This window comes from Pan paniscus, chromosome Y (assembly GCF_029289425.2).
Source record: "Pan paniscus chromosome Y, NHGRI_mPanPan1-v2.0_pri, whole genome shotgun sequence".
Taxonomy (NCBI): Eukaryota; Metazoa; Chordata; class Mammalia; order Primates; family Hominidae; genus Pan; species Pan paniscus.
In genome coordinates this window covers 20295596-20305000 of record NC_073273.2, presented here as the reverse complement: position 1 = coordinate 20305000, position 9405 = coordinate 20295596, and the positions used below count along the sequence as shown (strand labels likewise).

The following is a 9405-nucleotide window of genomic DNA, read 5'->3' as shown; positions in this document are numbered from 1 at the left end:
TTTCTTTCTCTCTGTCTCTCTCTCCCTCTGCCTGTCTCTCTCACTGTGTCTGTCTTCTGTCTTACTCTCCTTCTCTGTCTGTCTGTCTGTCTCTCTCTCCCCCTCTCTTTCTGTTTCTCTCTCTATCTCTCACTCTCTCCGTCTCTCTCTTTCTGTCTGTTTCTCTCTGTCTCTGTCTCTCTGCCTGCCTGTCTCTCTCTCTCTGTCTCTCTCCCTCCCTGTCTGTTTCTCTCTCTTTCTCTATCTCTCTCTCTTTCTGTTTTTCTCTGTCCATCTCTGTCTTTCTCTGTCTCTCTTTCTCTCTGTCTCTGTCTCTCTCTTTCTCTGCCTGTCTCTCTCACTGTGTCTGTCTTCTGTCTTAATCTTTCTCTGCCTTTCTGTTTGTCTCTCTCTCTCCCTCCCTTTCTCTCTCTCTCTCTCCATCTCTCTCTCTTTCTGTTTCTCTCTGTCTGTCTCTGTCTGTCTCTGTGTGTCTGTTTCTCTCTCTTTCTCTGTCTCTCTCTCTGTTTCTGTTTATTTCTCTCTGTTTGTCTCTCTCTCTCTCTGTCTCTCTCCCTCCCTGACTGTCTGTTTCTCTCTCTGTCTCTGTCTCTCTCTCTTTCTTTCTGTTTCTCTCTGTGTCTCTCTGTCCATCTCTGTCTTTCTATGTCTGTCTCTTTCTCTGTCAGTCTGTCAGAGCCCCCGTGCTGGAGAGGGCCCTGCCCCTTCCAAGAAAGTGAGAAGCACCTGCTTAGAGAGGCCGAGAGGAATCTAGACAGACAGGCCTTGCTAGGCTTCGCCACTCGGTGCATGATTTTGGGAGGTCGAGGCCGGATCCTCACTTGGATGGAAGGGGCATTTTCCAACTTTTCTCTCTGTCATGTGTGGCGTCCCTACTTCTTGTATTTCCCTGATAAGCTCCTCGACTGAGAAATACACGTTTAAGGCCAGGCGCGGTGGCTCACGTCTGTCATCCCAGCAGTTTGGGAGGCCGAGGCGGGTGGATCACCTGAGGTTGGGAGTTCGAGACCAGCCTTGCCAACACAGCAAAACCCCGTCTCTACTAAAAATATTAAATTGAGTCGGGCGCGGTGGGGCAGGTGCCTGTAATGCCAGCTACTCGGGAGGCTGAGGCAGGAGAATCGCTTGAACCTGGGAGGCAGAGGCTGCAGTGAGCCGAGATCGCGCCACTGCACTACAGCCCGGGCTGTAGAGTGAGTGAGACTCTATCTCTAAATAAATAAATAAATAAATAAATAAATAAATAAATAAATAAATAAATAAATGCATTCTTTTCCGTGCTGACTGACACTTGCAGGCATCGGTTGTCTTCGGGCATCACTTAGTGGCCACTGTTATTGAAAGTCGAGGTGACACAGAGGGAGGTCTCCCGGACTTCACCGAGCCTGGGGCAACGGGTTTCTCTCTCTCCCTTCTGGAGGCCCCTCCCTCTCTACCTGGTTGCCTAGGGAACCTCCGCCCTGGCGGGGGCCCTATTTTTCTTTGATTAGCGCTTTAGTTTTCTATGTGTGTTGGTTTCTTTCATGCGCATTGACTCTTCTACTTGGGTTTTAGGAGGGGTCAGTTTAATTTTCAAGTCGCCGCCTGGCTCCCCCCACTACCTATGTCCCTTTACCTTCATTTAGTGAATCAGTTAGGTGGGTTCCCCCCAAAACCCCTACCCCCCGCCTCCCAACACCCTGCTTGGAAACCTTCCAGAGCCACCCAGGTGCGCCTCCCTCTTCTCTCCCCTTCTCCCACCCCTTGCCAGAGATCTCATTCTTGCTAGGCTGACATTTGCAACGGTGGGCGTCAGGCCTCACTCAGTGGCCATGGTTTTTGAAGATGGGGGTGGCACGGTCCCACTTCCCCAGAGACAGCTTGGGCCGATGGCATAGCCCTTGACCCGCGTGGGCAAGCGGGCAGGTCTGCAGTTTTGGGGTTTTCCCCAGCTTCCTTCTTCAGGCCTCCCTCCCTAGGAAAGCTTCACCCTGGCTGGGTCTCAATCACTTTTTATCATGATGTTTTAGTTTCTCGCCCTCCCGCCGGCATAGTTTCACAATGGGAATGGTGTCACAGCTCTAGTCTGGACCTTCTTAGTATTTGCCCAGAATTGAAACGCTTTCTGAAAACTAATACTTTGCTCACTTAAGATTTCCAGGGACGGTGCCTTGGTCCGTGTTTGTTGTTTTGTTTTGTTTGTGTTTTTCCTTTTTCGTATGTATTTCTTTTCAGATGAAGTAGAAATCCCCAGTTTTCAGGAGGACATATATTTTCCCCAAGACATGTTAGCTGCTGTTTTCTCCTGTTGTTAACTACGCTTTTGTGAATCTCTCAACGTGTAGTGAAAGCCGGTTGATATTTACTATACTTCAGAGCATCTTATTTTCTGGAAATCCGTAAGTGAATGCTGCGGCTGCTCTTGCTGCTGCTGCTGCTCTTGTTGCTGTTGTTGCTGTTGTTTTCAAAGACCACCCCAGCCACTGTTTATGGGATCAAAAGCATTATAAAATATGTGTAATTATTTCCTGAGCACGCCCTTCCTCCTCCTCTCTCTGTCTCTCTGTCTCTCTCTTTCTCTGTCTTCTCTCTCTCTCTGTCTCTCTCTCTCTGCCTATTTCTCTCTCTCTCTCTCTCTCTCTGCCTGTCTCTCTCACTGTGTCTGTCTTCTGTCTTACTCCCTTTCTCTGCCTGCCTGTCTGTCTCTCTCTCTCTGTTTGTCTGTCTTTCACTGTCTCTCTCTCTCCGTGTCTGTTTCTCTCCATCTCTGTCTCTGTCTCTCTTTCTGTCTGTTTCTCTCGGTCTCTCTCCCTCCATCTCTGTCTGTCTCTCTCTTTCTTTCTCTCTGTCTTTATCTGTCTCTCTCTGCCTGTCTCTCTCACTGTGTCTGTCTTCTATCTTACTCTCTTTCTCTGCCTGCCTGTCTCTCTCTCTCTCTTTGTTTCTCTCTGTCTCTCTCTGTCCATCTCTGTCTTTGTCTGTCTGTCTCTTTGTCTGTCTGTATCTCTCTTTCCTATCTCGCTGTCTCTCTCTCTCTCTCTCTGTCTCTCTCACTGTGTCTGTCTTCTGTCTTATTCTCTTTCTTTGTCTGTCTGTCTGTCTGTTGGTCTCTCTCTCTTGCTCTCTCTCCCTGTCTCTCTGTCTGTCTCTCTCTCTCCCTGTTTTTTTCTCTCTTGTTTTTTTCTCTCTCTCTCTTTGCCTGTCTGTTTCTCTGTCTCTGTCTCTCTGTCTCTCTCTCTCTCCCTGTCTCTCTCTCTGTGTCTGTCTTCTGTCTTACTTTCTCTGCCTGTCTGTCTGTCTCTCTCTCTCCTTGTCTGTTTCTCTCTCTGTCTCTGTCTCTCTCTTTCTGTCTCTCTCTCTCCCTCTGTCTGTCTCTGTCTTTCTCTGTCTCTTTCTCTCTCTCTGTCTGTCTCTTTCTTTCTCTCTGTTTCTCCATCTGTCTCTGTCTCTCTCTCTTTGTGTGTGTGTCTGCCTTCTGTCTTACTCTCTTTCTCTGCCTGTCGGTCTTCCTGTCTGTCTGTCTGTCTCTGTCTCTGTCTGTCTCTCTCTCTTTCTGTCTCTATCTCTCTTTCTGTTTCTCTCTCTGTCCATCTCTGTCTTTCTCTGTGTCTTTATCTGTCTGTCTCTCTCTCTTTTTCTCTTTGTGTATCTTTGTATCTCTCTGTCTGTCTCTCTCAGTCTCTGTCTCTCTCTTTCTTGCTCACTCTCTGGCTCTTGCTATCTCCCACCCTCTCTTTCTTTGCAAAATAAGTTCAAGTACATCTAATCTAATCCATTACCATGGCCTGAATTCTTAACTTTAGGCATCCCAGATATGATCTCCCTACAGAATGCTGTACAGAACTGGCAAGTTGATTTCTTGACTTGGAAACCTCATAGATACTACATATTAATAAAGATCCAACCTTAAAATCTGGGGTTGCCTCTCCCTCGACTGTCTCAAAAAGGCATACCTCTGTTCACCTAGGATGCTGGGAGGGTTTTCTCAATGTGCATCTGCTCGTGTCCTACATGACCTGTGACCAAGCCCTGTCCGTTCTGTCTCAAATGTGTATCTGCAAACACTTCTCTCCATTTCCACAACTACCCACAGCCCATTGTGGAACCACTGGCCCTTTGAAAAAAATCCCAGAGGTAGCTTTGGCTTTTTGGCTAGGAGGCCTAAACGTGCTGAGAACTTTCTTGCCCAGGATCCTGTGTGAACAAAAGTGGCTCTGCTGGGAGCTGGGATCCTTGGGACCATGCTTGCTAGTGCTGGATGAGTCTCTGGAAGGAAGCACGGGACTCCGCAAAGCTGACTTCTCCCACTGAGGTCAAACGGATACCTCTGCATTGGCCCAAGGCCTCCAACTTACATCACCATCATCATCACTGTCAGCATCCTTGTGAGCCTGCCCAAGGACCCGACTCCGGGGAGACTCTTGGGAGCCTGGCCATCCTCGGCTAAAGTCCAAAGGGATGGCGACTTCCACCCACAAGGTCCCCACTGAACTGCAAAGATGTGGAGCATAGGTCAGAGAGGGGACCAGGAGGGGAGGCGTCCTGACAGGCGATGAGTTCCCTAGGCTCTGGCCACCCCACTCACGTCCCACGTCCCGGGCACCCGTGGGACACCGCCGCTTTATCGCCTCCTTTGTCCACAGCCGGCCTCACCCCATCCTGCAGCCCAGGCACACACGCTGGAGGTTACAAAACCACTTGGCGCGAATAGAGCCTGACGGAGGGAGAGCTCATTTCACTAGGCAGAGGGGTGCGGTGGGGTGGGGTGGGGGGTGGGGGGTCTGTAGAAAGCCTGATTCTCCCTCGTGGGTGGCTACAGGATGCAAATGAATATCGCTTCTTGGACGGAGGGGCTTCCTTAGGCCATCACGTTTGCGGGGCTATCTCTCAAACCCTTCCTTGAGGCCACAGAATAGATTCCACCACACCCCTCGACGTTTCCCCAGGTGCTGGATGTATCCTGTCAAGAGACCTGAGCCTGACACATTGAGTTAAACACCTTTATTGTCTTTGTGTGTTTGTTTGTTTCTGAGATGGAGTCTTGTTCTGTCCCCCCCCGGCTGGAGTGCAGTGGCGTGATCTCAGCTCACTGCAACCTCTGCCTCCTGGGTTCCAGCGATTCTTCTGCCTCAGCGCCACCATGCCCGACTCATTTTTTTATTTTTAGTAGACATGGGGTTTGACCCTGTTTCATCGGTTTTCACTGGAGATTATAGATTCGAGTCACACCTCATTGTGTGTCACATCATGACTTCTTTTTTTTTTTTAAGCAAAATATATCTGCTTTATTTGAGTGGCTTTGTGTATCGTTATAATTGTGTTATAGATGGAGAAAAGGTATTAAACACGGTGATAATGATAGTGAAAGTGAAAACAAAAGAAAGTCTATCTATTTTGTAGTTAGAATAAAGTTGCTCAGTATTTAGAGTTACCTAAATAAGTCAGCATTTAAACTTCTCCTAGTAAAAGCTTGCCGATCTGAATAATCCTCCTTTAAACACAATTTTTGATATGGTTAAGTTTTTTAAGAATGTGGCTCTTGCAAAATAGCTGAACAGACAATACACATTTAAAAAAGAACAAGACAAGGATCAACCAGACTTGAGAAAACATCAAAAACAACACAAGTCTTATGAAGAACTGAGTTCTTAAAATATTATGGAGAACATAGCTATTGGAAGAGAAGGCAGTATTGGCAAGTTGATTGTTACATTGGTCAGCAAAAGCTAGCACTTTTTTTTTGGCAACCTTTCAGGCACTGCAACTACTACTGTAAAATGAGATAGAATCCATTAAACAACATATTCACAAATCAAAAAATGTTTTAGTAATATAATGCTTCAGATTTAGAAGGAAATCAAGTGATAAACCACTGCTATAATAATTAACTCCAAAGATAACCCTATCTGACAAAAACTACCACAGAGTTATGACTTCAGAATTATACTTTCTCTTGATATTTATTTATTTATTTATTTTATTGTATTTTATTGTATTTTTTTTTTCTTGAGACAGCGTCTCACTCTGTGGCACAAGCTGGAGTGCAATGGCGTAATCTTGGCTCACTGCAACATCCACTTCCTGGGTTCAAGCGATTCTCCTGCCTCAGCCTCCCGAGTAGCTGAGACTACAGGCATCTGCCACCATGCCCAGCTAATTTTTATACTTTTAATAGAGACGGGGTTTCACCATGTTGGCCAGGATGGTCTCAATCTCTTGACCTTGTGAGCCACCTGCCTCGGCCTCCCAAAGTGCTGGGATGACAGGCATGAGCCACCGTGCCTGACATTCTCTTGATATTTAAACTTTTAAGTCAGTCCAGAAAAATACAATAAATGTCAACAGTAAGTATGGTGTTGAGGCAGAAGTAGGACCAAAATTTTTCATGTTATTCAGTTGATAACAATATGACCTGGTAGTAATTTCTGATGTGTCTACTTATACCCAAGTACAAAAAAGTAAAACAGAGATACTGCTAAATAAAAGGGTACACTAAGTTCTTAATAGTAACTCAATAAACTGGAACACTGTCAAAAAGCAGCAACTAGTGATTTTTTTCAGGGTTTTTTTCTATTACCCAGTAAGTGAATTATGCTATTCCTTTCCAATTTCCCAAGCACTTTTTGTCCCAATCACCATTTATGTGTTCGAAGAGAAAGTAGCAAATCAATTAACGAAACTAAACAAGCAAACAAACAAAACCCAACTATGGTATCTGCAAAAGTTTGGTAGAAGACTGAAACTGTTGAGTGTAAGGATCTGGTATTCTATTATCATTAGTTAAATTAAGAGTTTGTTAAAGACATTCATTTCATAAGAAAACATGTTAGTTTGAAGTTATTGAACAGTATGTATCACCCCTAAGTATTATTAACCAAATTCAGGAAAATAAAGAGCTATCTAACAAGAAAAATTATTGACTACCAACACCATCAACAAGACTTTGTCTTTACACTTCATTACCACTTACCATACATTATAATGTCTAGGATTGACTCTGATAGTATTTCAAAAACAAGCTAATGCTTTGTCCATTCTTCAGTTAAGACAAACTCATGCCCTAATAGAGTATAGGCATAAGCATAATTTGGATCCACTTGGATAGCTCTCTGGAGGAATTTAATTGCAATATCGTGTTCCTGTTGCAGACTAAAACAGTTCCCTGCAGCACACCAGGCCTCTGGTGAATTTTTATCCATGTCTGTTAAGTCTTTTGACAGAACTGAAAGAGCAACATGTTTTTGAAGATGCCAAAGTGTTGTAGAGTAGATTTCCATGGCTTTGACTCTATAATCCTCAATCCTTCTAACCTCTGAGAATATTCTTTCAGCTTGCATGTACTCTGAAAGTTCAAAATAGACCCTTCCAATTTGGCACAGTACCCAACCAGAATTGTAGTGGTGAGAAGGTAGATGGCTCAAAATATTTATAGCTTCTTTGCAGTGGTATGAACACAAAGCTAAATAACCTTTCCCCTTTTCAGGAAGAAGCCTCATCAAGCCTTCTGCTGCTGCTTTTTGTAGATTAATACCTGAATCTCAGGTGTGATTGTGGATATTTTCCCTTCTGAATTGATGGAAGAGTCCAATTTTGTAATTTCCAGGCTGTCATTTATATGAGGCTGAGTTATTCCTCCTTTATTTGTTTTACTTTTTGTTTTTCTGTTTGGGATTTTAGGTGGAAACTTCATTTTTAATTTCTTCCTATTCTTCTTGGTTGTGGAACTGTCACTAGTAAAGACTTGTGAACTTTTTTGATGCAGTGCATTTGGGGGAGATGTCATAGTGGGGCTCAATACCTGAGGTGTTGTACTTGTTTATGGACCAGGACTTCCCGTTTGTGAAAGAATTGGAGTTACCTCTCGGCTATTTCCACTCTGTGAGAAGACAGATTTTGCTCCAGTTTGGCCAATTCTGGCAACAGACTTTTTTGAAGGGGCTCCGGTGGATGGCACATCAATTACAGAAGGTGTATCAGTGTAGTTTTGGAAATAGGATCCATCTCAAGGACTTGGGGTTTCTAATGGCAAAATCCCAAAACTTGGGGTTAATGGACTAAGAGCTGCTGGTCCTCTTAATAAACTTCGACCAGTTTTTGGTTTATTTTGAACCTGTTTGATAATATGGAAGTTCCTGTTCCCAGTTGGACAGTATCACGTGAAATTACAGCTGAATCAATGGAAGACACTGGGGAATCTGTATTCAAGGAATACTTTGAATTGGGAGATTCTAAATTCAATCTGTTTAATTCAGTTGTGTCCTGGGGTGTTTCCGTAAGAAAGGTCTCAGACTGTTTGTGACATAAACTATGATTAGGTACTTGTGTTGTGCAAGAGTTGGGCAGACAGTTGCTAAAGTTCTGTAAAGATGTGAATTTAAATGTTTGGTCAGGATCTGGCTTTTCATCTATTTCACATAATGATTCAAGGGATACCAGAGGAAAGGATTTAAACTAAGGCACTTTTGGTAGTATTCTGATCCTTTGACAAGCTGATCTGTCTTGCAATATACATGTCCCAACAATGGAAGGGGAAAGCAAGCTGAATCACCAAACTTGGTAACAATATCATCATGGCTTTTCTGCTTATGGAACACTCCACCAGATAAGATTTGTTCCCCTTCTGCAAGCTTGCTGAGATCAACACAACATTTTGCAAGCAGGTATTTGCATTGCAGTGTAGGAAAACTGTGTACTTTGAAGAGACTATATGTGTTATAGGCCTTTCCTGGGTAGTAAGAACAGGTAGCCAGTAAAAACAAGGCTTCTTCTGAGTGTACTTCTGCATAAAGGCATTCTGCGGGGAAAACCCCATCTCGGTAAGCATAGTGGTTTAGTGCTTGCCATGTAGCAGGCTGGAGGGGTTCCCGCAGCACCGTCATCCTCGAGGCTCAGACCCAATTTCTGCAGTGCCTCAGGTACCCCTTCCACCCCTCCCACCACCCTCCCCCCAATAGCGGCTCCGGCCCGGCCAGCCTGGGCTCATTTAAACTCACCAGTTTTGTGGGTTGCCTGTTCACTCTGATGGTAGTTTCTTTTGCTGTACAGAAGCTCTTTAGTTTAATTAGATCACATTTGTCAATTTTGGCTTTTGTTGCCATTGCTTTTGGTGTTTTAGACATGAAGTCCTTGCCCAGGCCTATGTCCTGAATGGTAATACCTAGGTTTTCTTCTAGGGTTTTTATGGTTTCAGGTCTAACATTTAAGTCTTTAATCCATCTTGCATTGATTTTTGTATAAGGTGTAAGGAAGGGATCCAGTTTCAGCTTTCTACATATGGCTAGCCAGTTTTCTCAGCACCATTTATTAAATAGGGAATCCTTTCCCCATTGCTTGTTTTTCTCAGGTTTGTCAAAGATCAGATAGTTGTAGATTTGTGGCATTATTTCTGGGGGCTCTGTTCTGTTCCATTGATCCATATCTCTGTTT

General features: G+C 44.4%; 2 pseudogenes; both read right to left on the bottom strand.

Moving 5' to 3' along the window:
- Positions 1-4292: 4292 nt before the first annotated feature.
- Positions 4293-8133, bottom strand: LOC130541189 (cell division cycle protein 27 homolog; annotated as a pseudogene).
- Positions 7796-8858, bottom strand: LOC129395656 (cell division cycle protein 27 homolog; annotated as a pseudogene).
- Between the last annotated feature and the right edge of the window lie 547 nt (positions 8859-9405).